The sequence below is a fragment of the Schistocerca americana genome, chromosome 3 (genome assembly GCF_021461395.2).
Source record: "Schistocerca americana isolate TAMUIC-IGC-003095 chromosome 3, iqSchAmer2.1, whole genome shotgun sequence".
Taxonomy (NCBI): Eukaryota; Metazoa; Arthropoda; class Insecta; order Orthoptera; family Acrididae; genus Schistocerca; species Schistocerca americana.
In genome coordinates, this window is record NC_060121.1 from 545,603,609 (window position 1) to 545,629,810 (window position 26,202).

The 26,202-nt window shown below is 45.9% G+C and overlaps 1 pseudogene; it reads left to right on the plus strand.

Annotated features, from left to right (window-relative positions):
• Positions 1 to 5,329: 5,329 nt before the first annotated feature.
• Positions 5,330 to 5,447, plus strand: LOC124607646 (annotated as a pseudogene).
• Positions 5,448 to 26,202: the final 20,755 nt, after the last annotated feature.

Here is a 26,202-nt window from a genome sequence, read left to right on the forward strand (position 1 = left end):
TGTGTGGGCTATTTGAAAGAGCTGTGGTGCGTGATGCATTAAAGTCAGAAACTTGCAGAAGTAGCAATTGATTTGAATGCTTACGAGAAGCAAAGCTCGCGTGTGTAAGTCGTTCAGAATGGAACACGAGCCACCCACTGATGCAGAACAAGATAGAACGGCGGAAGAAGCTCATTTAAATCACTTTGCAAACAGGGCACAAATGTCAAATGCAGAATACTCCGATGGTAAGGGTTCAGTGCACTCAGGAAATAAAGGTGAAAACGATGACGAGGTGGCAGGTCATGTAGATTCTGTATATACGGAAAGAAGTACAGTAAGGGAAAGTGAAAATCCGATTTAGAGGGCACGGCGACAGTTGAGTCGCGTGTGTCTAGTTCAGAGTACTTTACTAGAAGTACGCAGTTAGAATCGTTCATTGAGTTTGTGGAAGAGCCAGAGAAGAGGCGACAGGAGGAGCAAAAAGACGACAGGAGGAGGAAAAACAGAGGAAGGAATGGGATGAAAGAGACGGCAGGAAGAAGACCAGAGACAGAAGGTCCTCATTAAAGAAACTGGGGAAATTCAGAAAGGACAAGACAAGGAGGAAAGGAGACAGGATGAAATCATGGAGGAAATTAAGGAAATTCAAAGGAGGGCTGATGTGTTTGTAGAAAATGTAAATCAGTTCAGGAATGAAGTTAAGGTTGTAAAAGCAGATGTTGAAGACATTAGGAAAACATGAGACGCGAGAAGTAGCGGTAGAGTCCAAACGTGAGGCGAGGACAGCCATATTTGTAGCACGAGATGCGCGAAAAATGCGCACATTGAGCGAGATGAGGCAGCGCCTGGGAAGGTCGAACTAAACGCAACCGAGAAGGCTATTTCTGCTCTCAAAAAACAGGGACAGAGAGTAGGTGAGTAGACACAGGAAAAAACGTTAGAAATCAAAGACGAGGAAACACTTCTTACTACGCAGCAGAATGAGCTGGCGAATAAGATGAGACAAATATGCAAACGGGTCCCTTGTGCAGAAATTCAGCCAGAGGCCGTGACTTCGTTGACCACCAGGAATATCAAAGGCTAATTTCTACAACCCAACATGGAGATAAATCCTCGGCACAGGGTGATATACGACAGGAGCGTCCGCTTAACGGGGTACTACGCACGGCCGAGCGCGCGCAGTCAGCGGCAAGTATGGCACGAAGTACCGAGCCGGGCCACTACTGCGCGTGACTCAGAAGTACGGAAACATTATTATACGACTTTACAGTGAACACATAGTATGTTGTAGGGCGATCACTCTGATGTATAAATAATTCAAAAGCCAAGATCGCTTAAACACTGTTTACTAGATAACTGGTTTCAACACACTAAAGGTGCCATCATCGGATCTGTGGAGATATAACATGACTGATTTGAGGGAGGGCTTACATGAGTTACACTGTATACATTACTGTTAGTACAGGACCACATACCTGAATGTAGCTTAACATGCATAAATCATTTGGATATAACGATACAAGAAGCAGACCAGCTGACATAAAATCATTGTCGCAGAAATAAAAATTAAAAAACAACTGCTCTCATGGTCATTCTATTCCATGATAAATAAAACCAAAGTCACAAGATAAAACTATCTGACACATGACCACAGCTCGACTAACTGAGAGGTGGCATGAGCCCCCTCTCATATTTCTGAATAATTCCATTTTCCTCTCTAATTGCATGCGGTGAAAAGTCGCTATTCCTTCACACGTGGACTTCCCAAGCAGTGTCTCTCGTCACCTGGGTGGTCTGGTGACAGGCGGATTCTGCTGATCTTCAAAGAGTAAGCCGACAGGTGTGGGGGAGTCGAGTGGATGCTTTCCAGACACCGACATTGTCATTAGAGCGGGAGCGACACTCCCACAGGGGCCTGAAGGAGTGGCTGGGCTAGAGATTCCATTACTTCACAGAAACTTAGCGAAATCACTTCCTTGCGGGCTACCAGCGAGGCGTGGGAATGACTTGTGTTCCCAGGCAGTCTTGGCGGGCAAATTCCCGCGTTTTCTGCAAAATCGTAACTGTGATTGGCTTGCTCAGGGAATAGCTCCGTGACGTAGCAAAATCGGCGCAGAAATTGGCGCCAAGTATCTCCATTGGTGGAATAGTGGTGCGTCGCCAATAGAGGGGAATTTTCCGCCTGTTTTCGAGTTGCTGATTGGAATGTTTAACCACGACCGGGAATGTTCTGTGTTCAGCTTGTACAGGTGCTCTTGAGCTAGTCGGCTCTCGCCTTTCAGTCAGAGTAGGTTACAAGACTGAGCTCTCACTGCTCTGGACAGCCTGCCTTCCGTTGGCTGTCTAATATGCTTTCATTGAATTGTAACTGTTTGACGAAGTTGCTGAAGTTTCAACTTCAATGTAACTTTCCGAGTACAGTTGGCAACTGAGCGTTCTGCGTACAAGCAGGCTACGTTGTCCGTCTTGAGCAGGTTTGGCTTAAGTTGACTGTACTGGAGTTACTGTGTGACTTCTCTTGTCAAAATCACTCACTGTACCTTCAGTGATTGTGTAGCGAGCCCTCTTCGTCTCCCTCAGAGGCGTATTTGTGTTTCTAGGAAGTCTTTAGTCTGGAGCAATAGGAGAATTTGTTTGAGCTATACTCGCGACATTATCATAACCACGACGAGACGTCGAAGCAACCAGCCATCGCCTCCGGTATGCCAGATCGTGTCCTTGCAGTTAGGAAGACAGCTTGGTAATGTACGTCTGCAGCACCGGCAGATCAGGGAATTTTGCTAGGTGATAATCAGAGCTCAGCTGAGCGCGCCTGTTCGTCTTTTCTAACTTTGTTCTGTCTTGGGTGTTCATTGTCTGAGTTATCACTACTGTAGCAGCTATTAATGTTGGGTTGGCTGGGTGTTTCTCTTGAGATTTGAGTTGCAAGGAATTGGCTCCACATACCACTTTTTCATAAATGTCACAATATAGTTTATGGACAACTTCACCTTCATAGCATTTATTTGAGTATCCAGTTTGATTTAATGTAAATGTTTCTTGTGTTTTGTTTATTATTTTGAGTTTAGTCATAATAAATCAAATTGTTATTTTGAACAGAACTTTCATTCTGTTAATCAGTAGAGCAACCCTTTCATTTCTCACTACGTTAATGAAACTTCCGTTTATCCAATTTATTTCTATCCAATTAAATTATTGCAGGTGCCAAACTCTTTTCTACTCCACTTGCAGGGTCGATTACAGTCAGTTCGCGTTTCTTCTTAATCCATGTGCAACAGCAAAAGTCGGAGTTAGAATAAGGGGGGCTTAGAGCATCATTTCCATATGAAGATTCTAGAAGAATTTAGTGTTAAATACACTGCTAGCTCCGGCACCTCGCATGACAATGGTCAGCATCACACACAGTGCAATAGCCTGCATGTTGAGCAACAAGGAGGGTTTGGAGAGTCTGTCAAGAGAGAACACAGGTGTACTCTTAACAAAGATAGGTGCAATTAGAAATTTCGAATATGCCTTCTGGGCACAGGACCACAACAATTTTTTGTGCTTCCCTATATCATTCTACTGGCTTAGTGGCAGAAAGTCTATTTGGAGATTAAGAAAATGGTGGACGATGATATTATTGAACCAGTGACCTCCACGTACAATAATCCAATCAATGTGATTGAGAAACAAGTTGGCTCAATTCGCCCTGTGATAGATTCATGCCAAATGAACATGATACTTGAACTGGAAATGGATAGACCAGAAACACCAGAAGAGCTGTTACAAAACTTCCATGGAGTCACTGTTTTCTCCACGATCGATTTAAGAACAAGCTTCTGGCAAATAATCCTCCAACCTGACTGCCAGAAATATATGGCATTTCTTGCTTTCAGTAAATGCTATCAATTCAAACGGTTGCCATTTGCTTTGAATCTCTCTTCGTCTGCTTTCGTTAAAGGACTAGACAGAATCCTTAGTGATTGTACATTGAAGAGCCAAAGAAACTGGCACACCTGCCTAGTATCATGTAGGGCCCAATGGGCATGCATGGACTCGACTATTGTCGGAAGAAGTTCTGGAGGGAACCGACATCAATAATCCTTCGTGACTATTCATATATCCATAAGAGTATGAGGGGGTGGAGATCTCTTCTGAATAGCACATTGAAAGGCATGCCAGATATGCTCAATAATATATATATATATCTGGGGAGACTGGTTGCCAGCAGAAGTGTTTAAACTCAGAACAGTGTTCACGGAGAGCCACTCTATAGCAACTATGGACTTTTGGGATGTCGCATTGTCCTGTTGGAATTGCGCAAATCCATCTGAATGCACAACTGACATGAATGGACGCAAGTGATCAGACAGGATGCTTATGTATGTGTCACCTGTCAGAGTTCGTATCTAGACATATCAAGGGTCCCATATTACTCCAACTGCACATGCTGCACACCATTACAGACCCTCCAATAGCTTAAACAGTCTCCTGCTGGTATGCAGGGTCCAGGGATTCATGAGATTGTCTCTACACCCGTACATGTTCATCCACTCGACGCAATTTGAAACAAGAGTCGTCTGACCAGGCAACATAGTTTGTCATCAAGAATCCAGGGTTGGTGTTGACGGGTCCAGGCGAGGCGTTAAAACTTCGTGCCATGCAGTCGTGAAGGGTACACGAGTGGGCCTTTGGCTTTGAAAGCCCATATCGATAATGTTCCGTTGAATGGTTCACATGCTCAGACTTGTTGATGGCCCAGCACCGACATCTGAAGCAATTTGGGAAAGGGATGCACTTCTGTCACGTTGTATGATTCTCCTCAGTTGTCGTTGGTCCCATTCTTGCATGATCTTTTTCTGGCCGCAGGAATTCCTGATATTCACGGTACACTCTTGAAACGATCGTATGGGAAAATCTCCTTGAACCGATCGTATGGGAAAATCTCCATTTCATCGTTACCTCGGAGATGTTGTGTCCCATCGATCGAGCGCCGACTATAACACCACGTCAAACTAACTTACATCTTGATAACCTGCCATTCTAGCAGCAATAATCGATCTAACAGCTGCGCCAGAGACTTATTGTCTTATATAGGCGTTACCAACGGCAGCGGCGTATTCTGCTTGCTTACATATCTCTGTTTTTGAATACGCATGCCAACACCAGTTTCTTTGACGTTTAAGTGTATATACACGCATTTACGGGCCCCGGAGCCTGTGACTTCGACGCCCTGTAGCGGCGTTGGATGACGTTTCCGGACATGGGTTCCTATTCAAAATATTATGCATTGACTCCCTTCTAGAGGCCTTAAAAAGTCTGTAACGGAATTTCCGAACACTCTGATAAAAAAAATGTACATATTGGCAACGGCCTTGCCGTGGTGGATACACCGGTTCCCGTGAGATCACCGAAGTTAAGCGCTGTCGGGTGAGGCCAGCACTTGGCTGGGTGACCATCCAGGCCGCCATGCGCTGTTGCCATTTTTCGGGGTTCACTCAGCCTCGTGATGCCAATTGAGGAGCTACTCGACTGAATAGTAGCGGCTCCGGTCAAAGAAAACCATCGTAACGACTGGGAGAGTGGTGTGCTGACCACACGCCCCTGCTATCCGCAACCTCAATGAGAATGACACGGCGGTCGGATGGTCCCGATGGCCACTTGTGGCCTGAAGACGTAGTGCATTTGTGCAAGTATGTTCATATTAAGTTTGTACGGAACCCTCAGTGCGCGAGTCCTACTCGCACCTCTTCAATTATTTATTAATCCGTTCTCCAGCAACAAACTTTTTGGACCCACGTTTGGTTGGGGGGTGAGGGGTGTATTGACTTTAGTTTCCGTCTTACTGGGGGAAGTTCAGTTCTGCCACGGTTCGAGAACAGCAGTAGTACTCATGTAAACCGAGAACTCGCTCCTTAAGGGGAACGTGACGAACTCGGCGCGTTCGCATGCTGGCGCGTCGGGTGTCGGAGCGTGGGAGCGCTACGTTACGTAAGGCCCCGGCAGCGGCTGCGGCTGAACCCTCTACAGTGTACAGCCCTGGTGCGGCGCGAGGCCCGGGGCGGCGTGGTGGGGGCGACGCGTGGCAGCGGCCGCGTGGAGGGGGCGAACATCTGGCGGCATGTGTTGTTCCCTGCCTTCTACCTGGGCCCGGCACACACACACACACACACACACACACACACACACTCGCCTCGCCTCGCCGCATTGTTCCCACGCATTGTGCCCGCGCTCCCCACGCCTCGCTCTCTGATTATCCCGCCCGGCCTTGCTGTCTCTCGACTGTTACTTTCTCGTATTCCCTCCTGATCCCTCTGCCCGCTGCGCCACTGTTTCACAGCCCATCTCCCCGTGTGCGTGCGTGTGTGTGTGTGTGTGTGTGGTGTGTGAGTGTGTAAGTGTGTGTGTAGCGGCTTCGGGTCCCACACAAAGCTGCGTCCCTAGCGATTCTCACGTGGCTACCGAAATTCGTAACTGACGTCATGGTGCCATTGCTCTCTGCATTCGTGGAAACACACCCACACAGCGAAAATGCGCAGCTGTTGCCCCCAGCTCGAACGGAAGTGGAATGTAACGTTGTATGAATTAGTGGATGAGATAAACATTCCCGATTCGTTTACGAGGCACACACAAAACATGTAGCATTCTAACTTTCGTACCACCACCGCGTGAAGATTCTCTATGCAGATTTCACACCAAATATAGAGTCATTATAATTGCAGATATTACTTATTTTTTATTTCTGCGACGAGTCACGTTTATTTGTTTTTATGTTTAAGTGAACATACTAAAGCGTTTAGAACATGTTCTGGTCATCGTCAGGGGTTTGTACATGTAGAAGGACTATTGAAGAATTCTGAGTTCTTGAATTCGGTTACGTCATTAAGAATATTATTAGCATGCTTTCTAATATGAATGAAAACTTCCATTTCTTACATGATATCCATTTCTTTTTTTTTTTTTTTTGCTTTTTTCCGATTACACCCGAAGGTGAATCATATTTCAGTGACTGAATGTAATACAAAGGACTTGCAAAATAATTTTCAGAATACCTGCGGAGTAAAGTGAATGCCCAAAATCGGACCAGCGCTATTTGTCCTACGTCACAAGAAAGATTTACACGCAGTTTCAGCAATATATGCTGTAGAGACCTTGCTTTGATTTAGTGAACGACACACAGATGAATCTACACGTCCAACTGGACTACATGAGGAAAGTGGGATATCCAGAACCGAAAAAGGATCAGCTTTGGGCTACCATGTCACCAATAAAATTCATAGACATTCTGTAGTAAATTTGCAGATCCTGAAGCTGCCTCAGGAGAGGAATGCGTGGCGGGCCCTATAAACCAGTCACAAGACTGATGACTTTTCTGGTTACATATTGCTGTGCGCTTCTATTGTAAGTACATCTCAACATCTAATGTGAAAACTTGATCTATAAAGTTTTGAAGCGTGCCTGAAAAATGGATTACAATAAGAATGGAATAATATAGGAGGAATACGTGGGAGATGGGCAGAAGACATTAGACGAACGTGTGCGCTTATAGATGAAGGCAGTAAAGCATGGAAAAGTCTGCAAGAGTTCCTACTACGGCAGTGAATGTCAAATGGCTGGACGATGTGGGCAATAAAGATCATGTTTTATTTTTCTTTTCAATCAATGGGATTTGCTGTCTATTGTTACAGAACCAGGGAAGCATTTCCTTTCCATTTGTGTTTTAATCAAAATCGTCTGTGACGTGTATCTGAAAGCGGCCTCAGTTTGTTGTATGTTAACCGCGTAAACGAAAGTTCTCTTGCTGTTGGGAATTTCGTAAACTTGTTATTCGCACATGTAAGTGGTGTACACTTGCGGAGCTAATGAAACTGCACTAATTTCCGGTCCTCTTAATTTTATTAACGACACATAGGGTACCTTGCATTGCTGTCTTAACGCAATTCTTCCGCACAAAAAACGCTCCCTGCAGCAATACACGAGTGCAACTCGCTGACGGTATCTAACATCCAAACACCCAAACACGTCGGAAGATGGTCCTATACGGGGTGTCCTTAACCAAGATAGGTTGATGAAATTTTGGAAAATCTGGAGGACTGCATTTTAACCATTCGGTTGATTGGTACTGACTTCGCGATGCTTTGACATCCGGGTGGCAGATGGTTCCCGTGACGCATGTGAACAATTAAGACTGTCGGTAAAATCTATTAAATTCTTGTAGCTCTTACAGACATAGAGTAAGAATAAAGCCTATAAAAATGTAGCTACCTCAGAAAAATATTTCTGCAACTGAATTTTTCTAAGACCAATCTTTTACTCTTTATGAGGGTGTAGGCTGATGGTCGAAGTTCTTGGTAGATATTAACAGAGACAGTCTCTAGTCACAGTCTAAGACATTCGTCCAAACAGCGTGTGCAGGAGTGTGGCTGTGGAATTTAGAGAGAGCTGCTGAGAACTGGACTCCGCATCCATACAGCATTTCCCGGTAGATGCCACGATAGGCACTTGGGTTCAGGAAGTATGCAACGTTCTCTGAACATTTTCCCGTACGGTTCACCTCCACTTGTATTGAAATTTTCATTATACACAGAGTACCAAAAATCCTTGACAAAATTTTCGCATCAAGACTAGGAAGAATGTAATGTACACATATGTTCGAAAATAACTTGTTTTCAATAAGGAGAATCATTTACTGAAATTATCAACAATACAGTAGAAGGTATCTAACACTATAGTAATAGCAGAGGTTGAAATAACGCACTACTTTATTTTCACACGACCGGTTTCGGACTGTTATGAGCCTATCCTCAGGTGTCGTAGTTGTGCTGTTGTCCCCGAGCGCTGCGTGTACCAGGCGCATTGTGCTCATAGGCAACACACCGCGCCCGGTATATGCGGCGCTCGGGGACCACAGCACAACTACGACACCTGAGGATGGGCTCCAGTACGAAACAGGTCGTGTGAAAATAAAGTAATTTACAACAAAAGCGGTATTTTCAACCTCTGCTATAATGCTCAGTTGTGGATGTTCTTCCAACAGGTTTGACTATAGTAAGTTTCATGACCTACACATTTTGACCACATGGATATTCCACAATTTAGTGTACGGCGATAATTAAGGGAATTAGTTTATACGACTCATAGAAGCGAAAAAAGGACGTTCTATAATTTTTGGGGATTTTTTTACGTTAATGACATTACGTGCAATTCTATTAGTTGACAGTCAGCCTACAGGCAATTGAAAATGTTATTTCCTGTGATACATTTGTGTGACTTTCTTCCTCTTGTTTTGGACTAAGTATTTTTGATTAACAGTATTCAAAATACTTGGGCAAAATTTTTCGGGCGGATCTTGCATAACAAAACATGGAAATCATACATGTTGAAGTAAGTACATCGAACTTTCGAGAGCCTTGTCCTAAGTACAATACGGACATTACTCTTTGCCATAGTACCTCATCATTTGGTTGAACTGTTCTACTTGGCATCTACTACGAAGTCAAAAGGGGCGGACAACAAACTCGGAATGGACTAGGATGGAGAGGAAAAGTTTCAAAGAAGAAGTCATCGCGACATTCAGCTTCGATTGAAGAACAACCATGTCTGGATGTCTCGGTATGATTTCAACAGCGCTACGACAGATCAGAGTGTCAGTACCTTAACCATCGCTTGGAAACCAATAGCGAGACCCATTACCGACCTGGTTCACAATAAACCCGACGAATTGCCATACCTCCAACGATGATTGCTGTCAGATTACGAAAACTGAGCCAACATATCCAAGAAACTTTTCAGTTCTCCGCGGGGAAATGGGACTTAGTTTTTCAATTCCAGATCTTTCCCTAATGAGAAATGATCACGGGATTTTTGCGGCGTTGTCAGTCACACTAATCACTCATTTAATAGACCATTAGTTCTATTTTCATATGGGTACTCATGTGACATAACTCCGGTCATCAATTTTCACCTGAGCCGTCTCGTATCTTATCTATAACCAAAATTTGAACTACTTAATTCGAGGTCGAGAGAACCGAGCAAGATTGTTCAGTGGACTCATACGGGGGAAGACGGCGCATCAAATCCCCGTCCGGCCATTTACATTTTCGATTTCCATGGTTACGGCAAATTCCGAGAAGGTCCATTCTCAAATTCGAAGTTGGGATCCGTCGATGGGATGGTAAAACCTAAGGATTTCGAAAGCTCGGAGTACTTACTTCAACATATATGCTTTCCATGTTTTGTTATGCAAGATCCGCTCTTTCTAAGGTGGAAGGCATCGGCACTATCGCGCATCAGTGACACGGGTTACCCTCGCGTTCTTCGCACGAATCACTTCGAGCCCTCGACTGCCTGCTGTACCACAGACTGCCAGATCTGAGCAACAATGGGCCGATTCAGATCACCCACCAGTTGACCGACTGTTAAAACATAACGCAAAAAAGTAAAACATATCGTTCTATAACAGCCCGCGGGCATTTGCCAGGTCTTTGTCTCCCCACATTCAATCGAAAGTACAAGCGTGGAGAAAAAAAAGGGAGCAATCGTAGGGCCACCTGTGGCGTGCCGTAATGACGTACACGGCGGCGCCGTTGTGCGTGCACTATCTGTTGCTGCGCGCAGCTCGCGTACACACGGGCCTCTCCCCGCCGGTCCGAGTGCAGAGGGTGGAGTTGGGGGCCAGGGGGACTCGAACTGAGCTGCGTGGCGGTTATTCGGCGGGAGCACGCGCCTCGATTATGTGCCTGCACAGAGCTGTGAGTGTGTGCGTGCGTGTGTGTGCGCATGTATATGTGCGAGCAGCTGCCAGCACTCGCGCGCGTGCAGGACCACCCCCCTCCCCACACTTCCCCAGGGGGCGGGGAACGGCGCACAGTGCCGGCACACGAACTGCCACCCTTTCTTCTGTCTGCGCACACGTGAACACTTGCTGCCACACTTTAATGGTGGCTTTCACTCACAATTAGGCCGCGGATTTATATTCAAATGTATATAGGCCCAGCTCTCTTTGTCCGTCTGCTGCTGCTGCAGGCCTGTACGACGCGCGGCCCCGCATTTCGATAGCGGGCAGTCAGTATGCTGGACGGAGGCCAGGTCGTGTAGTGTGTACGCAGGAGACAGCGCGTTGACGTTTACGTATTGCCAAACTTGAGGATGGCCCATACCACCCCATATTTTTAACACATTTTTCGGAAATCAGTAATTTATAACTCTGAATGCAAGAAATATGTTCTGAAATCCCCTATTCGAACTTACAGGATTTGTAGAGATGACTGTGTACAGTGTACACGATATTTCGAATAGGAATCAATGTCAGAAAACTTACCGTTTCCATCCTACGACGGTTTAAAAACAGATGTGCAACGCCTTCACGTCTGCTGGTATGCAGTAGAGTACATGTACTACAGGGTGTCCGAAAAGTCTTTCCCTGATTACATAAATTGATAACTCAGGCTAGAAGTAACATACAAATATGAAACTGGCGTCTAATTGCTTACAAACTATCAAAGTTTTTTTTTTTCACGCATCAGTAAACCACTTCCATTGTTGCCCAAACACAGTACACGTCGATATGACTCTTTTTGTGTCTAATTGCTTACAAAATATCAAAGTTTTTTTTTCACATATCAGTAAACCCCCACTTCCATTGACGCCCAAACACAGTTCACGTCGATATGACTTTGCGGTCGAAATGCTGTCACGTATTGAGGACGATGATGATTATCTCAGACGAATGACCTTTTCCGACGAAGCGACCTTTTTTGTCAGTGGACTAGTGAATCGCCATTATGTGCGCATTTGGGGTTCACAACTCCCTGGTGAGGTCATGGAGTGCACCACAGGCAGTCCACAGGTGAATGTTTGGTGCGCGCTATTGCACGATCGAATTATCGGGCCATTCTTCTTCGCTGAGGCTACCATCACATCTTCAGTGTATCTGGACATGTTGCAACTGTATGCTGTTCCTCAGCTGCTTCAGTATCACCCCGATGTCTTGTTTCAGCAAGACGGTGCACCGCCTCATTGGGGTTTGGACGTCCGTGCCTATCTCGATATGACCTATCCTGGGCGATGGATTGGCCGTGATGGGCCAACGGTTTGGCCTCCTCGCTCTCCTGACATAACCCCATTAGACTTATTTTTATGGGGTTATGTCAAGGACGAGGTCTACCGAACACGTGTACCAGATCTGGAAACCCTGCGGCAACGGATAACCACAGTCGTTGAATCGATCCCTCCAGTGATGTTGGTAAATGTGTGCACGGAAACTGAATATCGCCTAGATGTGCTACGTGCTACCAAGGGTGCTCATGTGGAAGTTTATTATTGTGTGAAAAAACTTTGATAGTTTGTTAACAATTAGACACCAGTTTCATATTTGTATCTTACTTCTAGCCTGAGTTATCAATTCATATAATCAGGGAATGACTTTTCGGTCACCCTGTATGTCAGACGGTCACCTGATGATACTTCGAAAAAAATGTTTGCTGTATCAGTCTTGTAGCAAGGCAGAAGGAGACTGCTGACGTAGTACATGTCATCCTGTCTACCCTACTGCATACCATGATAAGCAGCTCAGAGACTTTTTTCTTTCCCTCAGCAGACGTGGACGCGTAACACAACTCAAATGAAACCGTCGTACAACAAAAACGGTACTTTTCCGGCACTGGATTCCCATTCAGAATGTTATGTAATCACTCCCCTCTTCAACTAAAAGTTTGCAACGGCGTTTTCCGAACACCCTGTGTGTCACTTTATTTGAAATGTATAATTTTTGTCCGGCCGCTGTGTCGAGCGGTTCTAGGCGCTTCAGTCCGGAACCAAACGGCTGCTACGGTCGCAGGTTCGAATCTTGCCTCGGGCATGGATGTGTGTGATGTCCTTAGGTTAGTTAGGTTTAAGTAGTTCTAAGTCTAGGGGACTGATGACCTCAGATGTTAGGTTGGTTCAAATGGCTCTGAGCACTATGGGACTTAAAAGCTGTGCAGTCGCGCGGTTCCGGACTGCGCGCCTAGATCCGCGAGACCACCGCGGCCGGCACAGATGTTAGGTCCCATAGTACTTAGAGCCATTTGAGCCATTTGAATATTTTTGGTTTAACCACTCTTCAGAATCTCATTACAAATATCAAAACTAGCAGGCGTACGAAATGTTGTACTGAATCACGGTTTAAACCGAAGAAAAACTTGACCAGCCCGGGTACCCGCTTCCGGCACGGAGAGGTACGCCCGCTGTGGATAGAGCCCGCAAGGCGGATTGACGGCGAAGTGTCGGTGTGTTGATCAGCCTGGGTGTGATTTTAGTCGGTTTCCCATGTCCCACAAGGTGAATACCAGGCTGGCTCCCATACTCCTGATGATACACGCTACACAAAAATTTAATACACTTTTGCATACTCTCGCAAAGAATTTATTCTACACGCAAACAGATTGGTTACACCTCTAGTGCTGTCCTTGGGGAGGTGGGTGGGGTTGATGAATAGGAGAATCACGACCTTCGCTGTTTGCACTCCTTAAACACTTACTCAGCATCGACATTAGAAAGTTCTCGCTCATAATATGCACGAGTGTGGTACGTTCTGAAACAGTGTGGCATAGAAAGAGCTACATTACAATTTGGAGACTACCAGGATGTTTCTTTGCGCCACATTTTTCCCCTGTGACTCTTGTTTACATCGGAACATGTTTTGCGGACATTTTGGTTAAAATGGTTCAAATGGCTCTGAGAACTATGGGACTTAACGTCTGAGGTCATCAGTCCCCTAGAACTTAGAACTACTTAAACCTAACTAACCTAAGGACATCACACACATCCAAGCCCGAGGCAGGATTCGAACCTGCGACCGTAGCGGTCGCGCGGTTCCAGACTGAAGCGCCCAGAACCGTTCGGCCACACCGGCCGGCGCGGACGTTTTGGATATGGTCTTTTAAGACATTGTTTAACTAACAGTGTCGTTTTGCGAATATTCATTGGGATGATAAAATTTATCAAACGCTTCCCTACATTATTTTCTTTTATTTACTACTTACCTGTACGTTCAACCACACAGAAATTTAGATTAATATCAGAATCATCCGCTGCCCGGGTAGCCGAGCGGTCTAGGCGCCTTGTCACGGTCCGCGCGACTTCCCCCGTCGGAGGTTCAAATCCTCCCTCGGACATGGGTGTGTGTGTGTGTGTGTGTGTTGTCCTTAGCGTAAGTTATCTTAAGTTAGATTAAGTAGTGTGTAAGCTTAGGGAACAATGACCTCAGCAGTTTGGTCCCGTAGGACCTTACCACAAATTTCCAAATTTTCCAGGATCTTCAACTTTCCCTTCCGAGCAAGAACTGCCGATTTCTTCTCCCTGGGCATCGCTATTATCGAAATACTCACTGCGAATAACATTTAGAGCGTGAACAGGGGACTAACAGAGATGAAGGTAGCAGACGGAAGGGGTACGGTATGCGTCACAGGGCAGAAACATAATGTGCCCTTTCTGTGCCTTACATGTGTATGAGAAATCCATCACTACGTCGTAGGATAGTGCAGAGACAACTTCTTGTTGCGCGGTCTACATGGCTACCAATAGATGGCAGGAATCGCAATGTCAGCTACGAATTTATTGCGCGCAGCACGAGGAAGACTCGGGTGCTCTCTGCCTAATACTCGCTGCCCGAGTCTATTCGGTCTCCCTCCACGGTGTGTTAACTCGATTGAGCAGTTGGGCTACCGGCTGCTAGGGCAGTGAGAGGAGGCTAGCCTTTCCGGCTAGCCACATCTCATCCATGTAAGTAGGGATGGAACTGAGTAGTATGCTAATGAAATGTCTAACAGAAAAACTGCACTTGAAACCTTAAGGATGGATATGACAGTGATAATTTTTAGTGCTTTTTCTTTTCTGTAAGGCTTTTATGCTTAGCATATCACGTGATGTAGAGAAGGTCGTATCCAGAGCAGGGAACACAAGGAAGCGAGGGACCACCACAGGGGTTATTCTCCTAGATGCAGACGGCGATCTCCTTTCATATGCTGGGCAATGGACTCACGGCAGGAAGAAAGCGGGAGAATGGGTTTTCTGCAGGAGGACGGACAGTCGGTAGGCCAGCACTAGGCTGCAGACCCTAAGGGCCTAGGACGAAATAGCAAGGCGCAGTTGTGGTGCTAAAAATGCTACTCCCCACTGTTCCTCCTGATCCAAACTTGGGACCAGATAGTGGGCCCTAATGTGAACAAGAAAAACTTGCCTGTGTTATGAGGGATTTCAGCAGAAAGGCTATTCGGAGGGTGCAAAAGCACATGCTCCAGCCCCAGGTAACACCCTTAGAAAGCATACCAAAACACACCACCGATTGTGACCTTATTGCGTTGCAGGTGGTCCCTCAAGCCTATGTCGAGAAATTATATATATATATATATATATATATATATATATATATATATATATATATATATACTCCTGGAAATAGAAAAAAGAACACATTGACACCGGTGTGTCAGACCCACCATACTTGCTCCGGACACTGCGAGAGGGCTGTACAAGCAATGATCACACGCACGGCACAGCGGACACACCAGGAACCGCGGTGTTGGCCGTCGAATGGCGCTAGCTGCGCAGCATTTGTGCACCGCCGCCGTCAGTGTCAGCCAGTTTGCCGTGGCATACGGAGCTCCATCGCAGTCTTTAACACTGGTAGCATGCCGCGACAGCGTGGACGTGAACCGTATGTGCAGTTGACGGACTTTGAGCGAGGGCGTATAGTGGGCATGCGGGAGGCCGGGTGGACGTACCGCCGAATTGCTCAACACGTGGGGCGTGAGGTCTCCACAGTACATCGATGTTGTCGCCAGTGGTCGGCGGAAGGTGCACGTGCCCGTCGACCTGGGACCGGACCGCAGCGACGCACGGATGCACGCCAAGACCGTAGGATCCTACGCAGTGCCGTAGGGGACCGCACCGCCACTTCCCAGCAAATTAGGGACACTGTTGCTCCTGGGGTATCGGCGAGGACCATTCGCAACCGTCTCCATGAAGCTGGGCTACGGTCCCGCACACCGTTAGGCCGTCTTCCTCTCACGCCCCAACATCGTGCAGCCCGCCTCCAGTGGTGTCGCGACAGGCGTGAATGGAGGGACGAATGGAGAAGTGTCGTCTTCAGCGATGAGAGTCGCTTCTGCCTTGGTGCCAATGATGGTCGTATGCGTGTTTGGCGCCGTGCAGGTGAGCGCCACAATCAGGACTGCATACGACCGAGGCACACATGGCCAACACCCGGCATCATGGTGTGGGGAGCGATCTCCTACACTGGCCGTACACCACTGGTGATCGTCGAGGGGACACTGAATAGTGCACGGTACATCCAAACCGTCATCGAACCCATCGTTCTACCATTCCTAGACCGGCAAGGGAACTTGCTGTTCCAACAGGACAATGCACGTCCGCATGTATCCCGTGCCACCCAACGTGCTCTATAAGGTGTAAGTCAACTACCCTGGCCAGCAAGGTCTCCGGATCTGTCCCCCATTGAGCATGTTTGGGACTGGATGAAGCGTCGTCTCACGCGGTCTGCACGTCCAGCACGAACGCTGGTCCAACTGAGGCGCCAGGTGGAAATGGCATGGCAAGCCGTTCCACAGGACTACATCCAGCATCTCTACGATCGTCTCCATGCGAGAATAGGAGCCTGCATTGCTGCGAAAGGTGGATATACACTGTACTAGTGCCGACATTGTGCATGCTCTGTTGCCTGTGTCTATGTGCCTGTGGTTCTGTCAGTGTGATCATGTGATGTATCTGACCCCAGGAATGTGTCAATAAAGTTTCTCCTTCCTGGGACAATGAATTGACGGTGTTCTTATTTCAATTTCCAGGAGTGTATATATCTTCGATGGTGGCAAAAGCAGGCTCTGCCACTGATGGGCAGCCTTTGAAGCTAATCTCGAATTCCCCTTTCTGGATTGAGAATGGCGGTAATGAGGATACTTATCATCAGAATAAGAACAAGCAGAATAGATCCGAATGCAGATTCAATCCTGGGTACAATCCTAATGCCAATTATCGGAATCGTAATCATAACCTAAGTAATCTCTAGCCATCTGCAAGTAATGACTGGATGTAGGGGACTCTGCTAATTTCTGAAGTAACCGACAGCATTGACTAATGCCGACCGAATCAAGCTCTGGAGGACCGGTCGGGGAATCTCATACAGGTTTTGAGATGCAGGTTCAGTTTCTGAGATACGATATTGGAGGCACATAACGGACGAATCGTCAGCGGATGTCAATACATCTACAATCAAGCATTCTACACTATTTCTTCTGTACATGTGCTCGTACAAGATATTTCTGCGATATTTGTGCTTGTCACAGGTGCATCAGTAAGTGCCTTCCGTGACGTCTTTAGAAGAGTTTCTCAAAAGACAGAGTTACCTACACTCTCCATTCACAAATGTAAGATTGTTGGTACAATTGGTATGACATCTCAACCCATTCAAATACAGACTATGTCGATACCGGAGACTACTAGTGCAGCAATATGATACACATCCCCTGTTGTACATACACTCCTGGAAATGGAAAAAAGAACACATTGACACCGGTGTGTCAGACCCATCATACTTGCTCCGGACACTGCGAGAGGGCTGTACAAGCAATGATCACACGCACGGCACAGCGGACACACCAGGAACCGCGGTGTTGGCCGTCGAATGGCGCTAGCTGCGCAGCATTTGTGCACCGCCGCCGTCAGTGTCAGCCAGTTTGCCGTGGCATACGGAGCTCCATCGCAGTCTTTAACACTGGTAGCATGCCGCGACAGCGTGGACGTGAACCGTATGTGCAGTTGACGGACTTTGAGCGAGGGCGTATAGTGGGCATGCGGGAGGCCGGGTGGACGTACCGCCGAATTGCTCAACACGTGGGGCATGAGGTCTCCACAGTACATCGATGTTGTCGCCAGTGGTCGGCGGAAGGTGCACGTGCCCGTCGACCTGGGACCGGACCGCAGCGACGCACGGATGCACGCCAAGACCGTAGGATCCTACGCAGTGCCGTAGGGGACCGCACCGCCACTTCCCAGCAAATTAGGGACACTGTTGCTCCTGGGGTATCGGCGAGGACCATTCGCAACCGTCTCCATGAAGCTGGGCTACGGTCCCGCACACCGTTAGGCCGTCTTCCGCTCACGCCCCAACATCGTGCAGCCCGCCTCCAGTGGTGTCGCGACAGGCGTGAATGGAGGGACGAATGGAGACGTGTCGTCTTCAGCGATGAGAGTCGCTTCTGCCTTGGTGCCAATGATGGTCGTATGCGTGTTTGGCGCCGTGCATGTGAGCGCCACAATCAGGACTGCATACGACCGAGGCACACAGGGCCAACACCTGGCATCATGGTGTGGGGAGCGATCTCCTACACTGGCCGTACACCACTGGTGATCGTCGAGGGGACACTGAATAGTGCACGGTACATCCAAACCGTCATCGAACCCATCGTTCTACCATTCCTAGACCGGCAAGGGAACTTGCTGTTCCAACAGGACAATGCACGTCCGCATGTATCCCGTGCCACCCAACGTGCTCTAGAAGGTGTAAGTCAACTACCCTGGCCAGCAAGATCTCCGGATCTGTCCCCCATTGAGCATGTTTGGGACTGGATGAAGCGTCGTCTCACGCGGTCTGCACGTCCAGCACGAACGCTGGTCCAACTGAGGCGCCAGGTGGAAATGGCATGGCAAGCCGTTCCACAGGACTACATCCAGCATCTCTACGATCGTCTCCATGGGAGAATAGCAGCCTGCATTGCTGCGAAAGGTGGATATACACTGTACTAGTGCCGACATTGTGCATGCTCTGTTGCCTGTGTCTATGTGCCTGTGGTTCTGTCAGTGTGATCATGTGATGTATCTGACCCCAGGAATGTGCCAATAAAGTTTCCCCTTCCTGGGACAATGAATTCACGGTGTTCTTATTTCAATTTCCAGGAGTGTAAATTAAAGACAGATTTTACTACCGTATCGGGTACTATTCTAGAGAAGGACATCAAATTAGACCTCTCTTTGGGTCGATGGAGCCTCAGCTCATGTGGCTATGGCGCGGGAGGAATTTAACCACGCTCTGTACTGCTGAATGGCAGGAATCAAGATGGCAATAAAGGAGTGCCTTAAACGTTTCAAGTTCCATTGTACAGAATGGACTGTACTTTGACTTTCTGAGCATGTCAAGAATAAATGTGCAGAATCTGAGTATTGACATTGGATCAGAGAGAACAGCTGACTGAGATCCTTAATCACCATTACCAGTATTTGAGGAAAAGACAAGAACAATCAATTGACTGTATCTGCACCAGGATATAAAGAACTATTTTGCTAGGTGAAACTGTATTTCTATGTGTATCATCTGTCAAAAACTATAGTTGCACTGACCAGCAGGAAAGATTCCTCATGCAGATGTGCAGACTTAATCTGTGACATTGAAATAATTATTTTAATGTAATTTTGCAGACTCGTTGATGTAGTGATCATAAAGTTAATGAACTCTATGAAACTATATATTTTTGTGTTCATTCTATAAGTAAGTTGATTTCCTTCAAAATTTTCATTTTAATTTATAAGCGTTATTTATGATCACTTTAAAAAGAATGTTTATGGAACATCTCTTCCAGACCTCAGTGATTCATTAACGCATTTTATTCAAGAGGACTAACTGCAATCAATGATCACATCATATTTTAATAACTTCTATTCTTAGATTAATTATGAACACATAATCAGGTCACAGTTATCTAAGAAAGACATTGAAGAAGTACTGTGGTATTAGCAGTTGTCTTTGGTGAAATTACCTACTGAAGTTATAAGTGTGATTAATTTTCAAATGAGACAAGTGCAGTCGTTAATACTTGAAAAAGTGATTATATCATGTTATTACGTAGCTTATAAGGTGGCAGCTTGAATGAATATCAATTTCACACCTTACATGAGATTTTATACGTCATAACAAGTAGATGAATATGTCACCTGACATACATCAGCGATAATGAGCAGATTTGCCTATCAAAATGTACAGTATGTAATGAAAAGGGATGACACTTTTTCGGGAAATTCAAAAAGAGTCTGATTGGATACAAGGGTAAGAGAACTATAAGAGACAAGGAACAGGATCTGCCTGTCAGTGAGAAGGAGAACTGTCGGATTTTTGCAGAGCACTTTAACGACCTGCTGAACTGTGAACCATGTGAAGAAGAGCTGGAACTGGGGACTGACACACAAGAGAGAGAGAGCCACGCCCTCCAACCAGGGATGAAGTCGCACATGTCATAAGCGATTTAAAGAATAATAAGGCAACTGGAGAAGATGGTATAGCAGCCGAGATGATAAAGTGGGGAGGCAAGAAAGCAATAGACAACATGATCAACATAATTCACCAGATTTGGAGAAAAAAGAAGTTGCCAGAAGGATGGGAGAATGCAATTGAAGTACTAATACATAAGAGGGGGGACAAGAGAGTTGCAAACAATTACAGAGGAATATCGCTAGTAGAGGTCGGATACAAGGCGCTGTTAAAACTATTGCTCAAGAGAGTAGAAAAACAGGTATAATGTACAGTTGGCGACTACCAAGCGGGATTCAGGAAGGGAAGAGGTTGTATAGAACAGATATTTATCCTGAAGCAACTGATAGAACATAGGTCCTTAAAAAACAAAAAGACAGTAATAACCTTCGGAGACTTCACTAAGGCATATGACTCCATCGACAGACAGTCTCTTGTTAGGATCCTGAAGAACAGAGGACTTAGATGGAACTACACAAGAACTCATAAAAGAAATTCTGACAGACACAAAAGCAAGGGTGAGATTCAGAGGAGCACTGTCAGAAGAATTTGAGATCAAGACTGGTGTTAAACAGGGAGATGGATTGTCACCATTGTTGTTCAATGTAGCACTGGATCAGGCAGTGGAGAGCAGTAAACGAAGAAATGGGAATACCAAAGATCCATGTGGGGGACAAAAAGGACAACAGGGCTCAAGTGGACTGCCTAGCCTTTGCAGATGACATGGCAATAGTAAGTGAGACGGAAGAAGACGCAAAGACACAACTCGACAAGTTAAGTAAGGTAACCAGATAGATGGGACTGAGGATCGCTTATAACAAGACAAAGACATTAAATACCACTGCAGACTGGGAAACACCGGAAGGCACTGTGCAAATGGTGGACAAATTTAAATACCTGGGAGAATTTGTAACAGGAAGGAACAGGAGCATGGAGGGAATAACAGAGAGGATAAAGAAGATGAGGTCAGCCTTCTGCATGACGAGAGAGATATACAATAAAAAGAATATATCCACAGAGGCAAAGATAAGCCACTACAAGGCAACTGGGAGGAATGCAATATTATATGCTGCTGAGACGATGACACTAGGAAGAAATGGTGCAGAACGACTAGAGAAGGAAGAGAGAAAAATACTGAGAAAAATACTAGGTCCCAAAAGAGGTGGAGAGAGGTGGATGCGAAGACCTAGGGAAGAATTGTACCGGAACATGAGAACAATATCCGGGGAAATCAGACTCAAAAAGGCAGGGTTTGCTGGATATGTAGTTAGGATGAGTATGGACAGAATGACGAAGAGAAAGTGGGAAACAACAGGGAGGACAAGGGGAGGGACAGGAACCAAGTGGGTTATTGAACTTCGGAAGGACTGGTTGGAATTGGGGATCAAGGTCGAAGGAAAGGAAAATTGGAGGAACAAATATATACTTACCAATATGCCGGAGATCAATGGCAGAGAAGAATACATGAAAAGATTAGAGTGTCACCAGTGGAGCCGACAGGAGAAACGGAAACTGAAGATCTTGGAAGAAGAGTGGGAGAGAAAGAAGAAGAGAAAGAATGAAGAAGTTCTGGAACAAGAAGAGTAAAATGCAGTCCACGAAGGGGCTGCCCGTGGTCCAACAGAGGCCGTAACGCAAAAACAAGAAGAAGAGAAGGGATGACACTCGACTCGACGGTATTAACACACCGAACCCAAATGCTGCACGTCAATGAGCAAAATGTGAATAAAGCTGCTGGAAGAAACGTTTTAGTTTGGGAGCAGACGCGAGCTGCGCCGTCACAGCCCACATACGAGGGAAGGAGGCTTCTAAACGGGTTGGTGACCCGCAGAGAGAAGGACAACAAACGCGCCAGACCATACATCGAGGGGAGTTGTTAGCGGCGCAGCGCTGTTTGCGACGGAGAAGTTCTTTAGAAAACTGCGTCGGAGAATTTCCAGATGGATACAAACAGACCAGCGACGCCGGCCGTTGTGGCCGAGCGGCTCTAGGCGCTTCAGTTCGGAACCACGCTGCTGCTATGCTCGCACGTTCCAATCCTGCCTCCGGCATGGTTGTGTGTGATGTCCTTGGGTTGTTTAGGTTTCAGTAGTTCTAGGTCTAGGGGACTGATGACCTCAGATGTTAAGTCCCGTAGTGCTTGGAGCCATTTTTTGAGACCAGCGACGCAGTTGATCACGTCAGATGCCCGTGGCACGCTTGTGACTCTTAGGTGTCAGGAGTGGGCACAAAGCGTCCAGCTGGCTGAAATAAACTCGGAAGGAGTAGAAAGGGGCGATATTTCGACGCAGTTTAAAGGTAGGCCCTTCGCAATTGGCAGAGGTAGTCTCCACAAGATGAAAGGGACGCTCCCACTGGTCTGAAAAAGCCATGACGTGAAGCACGAAAGGACACAGATGGGAGACAGTTTGCTACTAAAGACACAACGTCGGGGACTCTCCTCTGAACCAGCGCAAGTGTAGAAGAGGGTGCATTACGCTCTGTACGACGGCAAAAGAGGAATTCTGAATGAACACAATGTTCACTTTGGCTGACATTCAGCTAGAAATAAGCTGAAGAGTTGTTGAGCTTCGACAGCAGAGAACCGAAACAGCCATGTAGTTAATTGTTCTTGTGGGAACTGAGAGGGCATTGAAGTATACACGCTGCACCATCCATGCACATGTATATCGCCATATTTTCCAGACTAGGGATGAGTACATATATTCTCGCCTAACGAGAAACATAGGACAGCCTCAGCTGATAAAATCAGTAAAGATTTTGATTAGCTTTTTATAGAATTTTTAGAGGGCGAGAGCAGCCCTACAGCCAACAGCACATCGCAGCTAAAGGTAAATGCCGCTGGCAGAGGAGTAAACTTGTTGGTATACCAGGTTGCGTCCACTGTGAACTCGAGCAACCTTGAGTAATCTTTTGATCATCTTGCCACAAAAACTAACCATCCTGCAGAGGCTTGATTGGCATCCTAAATAGTACCAAACTTAGAACTGGAAGTGGATGATTTGTTGTAATACTGGCCGACTTCAGTGTGTATAAGCAAGGCAAATCTTGTAAAGAACCTTCTATTTGAGTTTGATATTGTTGTGTTCAGTGTTATTTCTGCTGAACAGGGCATAATGCGTTATATTGACAACTATCCTGAAATTATCATGTCACAATCTATGTTCACTTGTGTGCTTCTTTAACAACAAAATAGGAATAAACCAATTTTACAGCTAAACACCAATGTGCTTTGTCCTAGAGTAAGGGTCCACTCCTAACATTCTTTCTTTCTTTGGCTTTGGCCATAGTCCCGCAGTAATCGGTGGGTCGGTGTGGTTACAACGGATTTGGCAATGTTAGTTTTAGGGATAGCCGGATGCACTTCCTGCCTCCACCCCGTACCCCCCAGGACGGAATCAGTGTACCCCAACTGTCGGCGTCTAGTGTAAAGCGTGGAATAGTGCAGACGTGTTTCAAATGTCTGAGACACGTGTAACTGAGGTGGAACGTGGGGACCAGCCCGGTATTCACCTAACGGGATGTGGAAAACCGCCTAAAAACCACATCCAGGCTGGCTGGCACACTGGCCCTCGTCGTTAATCCGCCAGGCGGATTCGAACTGGGGCCGGCGCGCCTACCCGAGTCCAGGAAGCAGCGTATGAGCGCTCTCGGCTACCCTGGCGGGTTAAGGGCCCACGCCTAACCCCAGTCATTTATTCTCAAATGCTTCAAATGGCTTTGAGCACTATGGGACTTAACTTCTGAGGCCATCAGTCGCCTAGAACTTAGAACTAATTAAACCTAACTAACCTAAGGACATCACACACATCCATGCCCGAGGCAGGATTCGAACCTGCGACCGTAGTGGTCGCGCCGTTCCAGACTGCAGCGCCTAGAACCGCTCGGCCACTCTGGCCGGCTATTTATTCTAGTGATGCTAACGCACTCACAGGGTGTTTTTACTGATGTCTGACGAATGTGAAAAGGAGTGGAGCGTCAGAATCTGGTTAGGATACTCCCATCAGGACTATTTCTTTGAAAATGTTGAAATATAATAAAGTAATTAAAGTTTGCATTAGATCTTATGGGAAATGAACCTGGTGTTGCTACCTAGGGTTATGCATATTATGTTCCTTTCCCTTCTTGAGCCCTGTACTGTTCTTTAAGGTCATAGTATGGTGTGGAAAATTTATTAATACTCTAACTCGTCCCTGCCCTGCATGCAGTTAGATTCGGATGTTGTGATTTAATGTTCTTCCTGTAAACATGAATATGTGCCTTCAGCAAATAAAGGTATGACGTAACGAACCCCAGTAAACGAACTTTATTCCGGAGGATTGTGAAAAGGTAATACTAACAGTACCATAGTATAATGATGGTACTTTTGAAAAATGTGAGAAATACAATTGTAAAAACGCTTAGACTTGATTCCTACACAAATGCCCTACATCAGTGAATAAGTGGATTCAATGGTTGATAATATTTCTGAAACGAACTAATGAAGTTGGTGATAAATATGAATGTAGCTGTTGGATAACGGAGACAATCTACCACTATTGCAACGATAATCTGCAGCTTATAGCGAACGTGATTAGAACATTAGAAGTCGGTTCAAGTTCCGGGTTTCGATTTTCGATCCCACTCATTATCTGAAACCACCTCTTCTCAATCTCACCAGTCGGATTAGAAATTAATTAGACAAACCACATGCTCTAACCCTGATCTACTTCTGGACATTCACCTCTAAAAAGTACTGACACTTTTTGACCTGTTTCGCCTTCCTATAAATTGCTGAAATTTGGCACCATGAAGTCTGGTCTGGCTCCTATCTGACCGTGAATCGACTCAGCTCCTGAACCATCCCACATTCCACACCTGCTCCGAGGTCAAGAAGGACATCTGATACTATCCCACATAGACCTTCAACTCCTAGATCTCCGCCCAACTTCGCAATGCCGTCGTCTCCATTCATACATAAATAGAACATTCTTTATTTTTGCCAAACTCCACGACTAAACAATTCCTCAAGAACACGTTTCAAATGATTACCAAGCTCGTCGCAATCTTTTTATGTGATTAACATCGATGATCTTGTGCTCAATTCCATCATGTCAACAAAACAGTAATATTTATATGATTCCTAGTTTCATTAATATTTAGTCACATTACATTCCTATTGGATACGTGTCTAAAGTGCACCATATTGCAAGCTGGTAGTTGAAATTATTTAAATTATTGAATGTAAAATTTGATTGCACGGTTCCGCTTCAGGTATTCTACGGTTTTCCTTGGAGACTTTGGCCTGAATAGGGGAATCAATAGCTGTTAAATAGCCAAGGCAATAGCGATGACTTGAATTATCACCCAAGCGGTCAGTATCAATAATTCCAACCAGGTTAACAACGGCATCACACTTTTCTCCGTTACAAACCATGCTGCGACTGTCAGTACTAGCAGCTTGTAAACCACGCAGTAACCGAAGCAAGGTCAAACACAAACTCTATTAACCATACGAACATCCCTTCTGGTCACGAAACGCTAAAATTGTGAAGTTACGCACCCACGAGGGGCATTGAACAGGTAATATAACTGTTATACGTATTTTTGTTTATTCTTATACGCAGGTATGTCTACGACGATTTAGCTGCGAGAGCTCTGCCGGATGTCTGACCCTTATGTATGTAGGTGATTGGCAAGTAAGCGACTAAGGTTCTGCATTGAGTTCATTGTGAGCACTATAATATTATTGTCTTCCGGCAAGTCACTGATGCCGATAAAGTTAATTAAAATTTTTTACCGCTCTAGATGATAAAAACACGTTATTATCATTTGCAAGTAATTGTACGAATATTATCAGCACATCAGATGAAGCAAAAGGGCAATGAACTTTTTATTTCGGACGAATTGAGTTTCATAAGGTTATGGATAACGAACACTGACTTATGACTTCCGGAAAATAA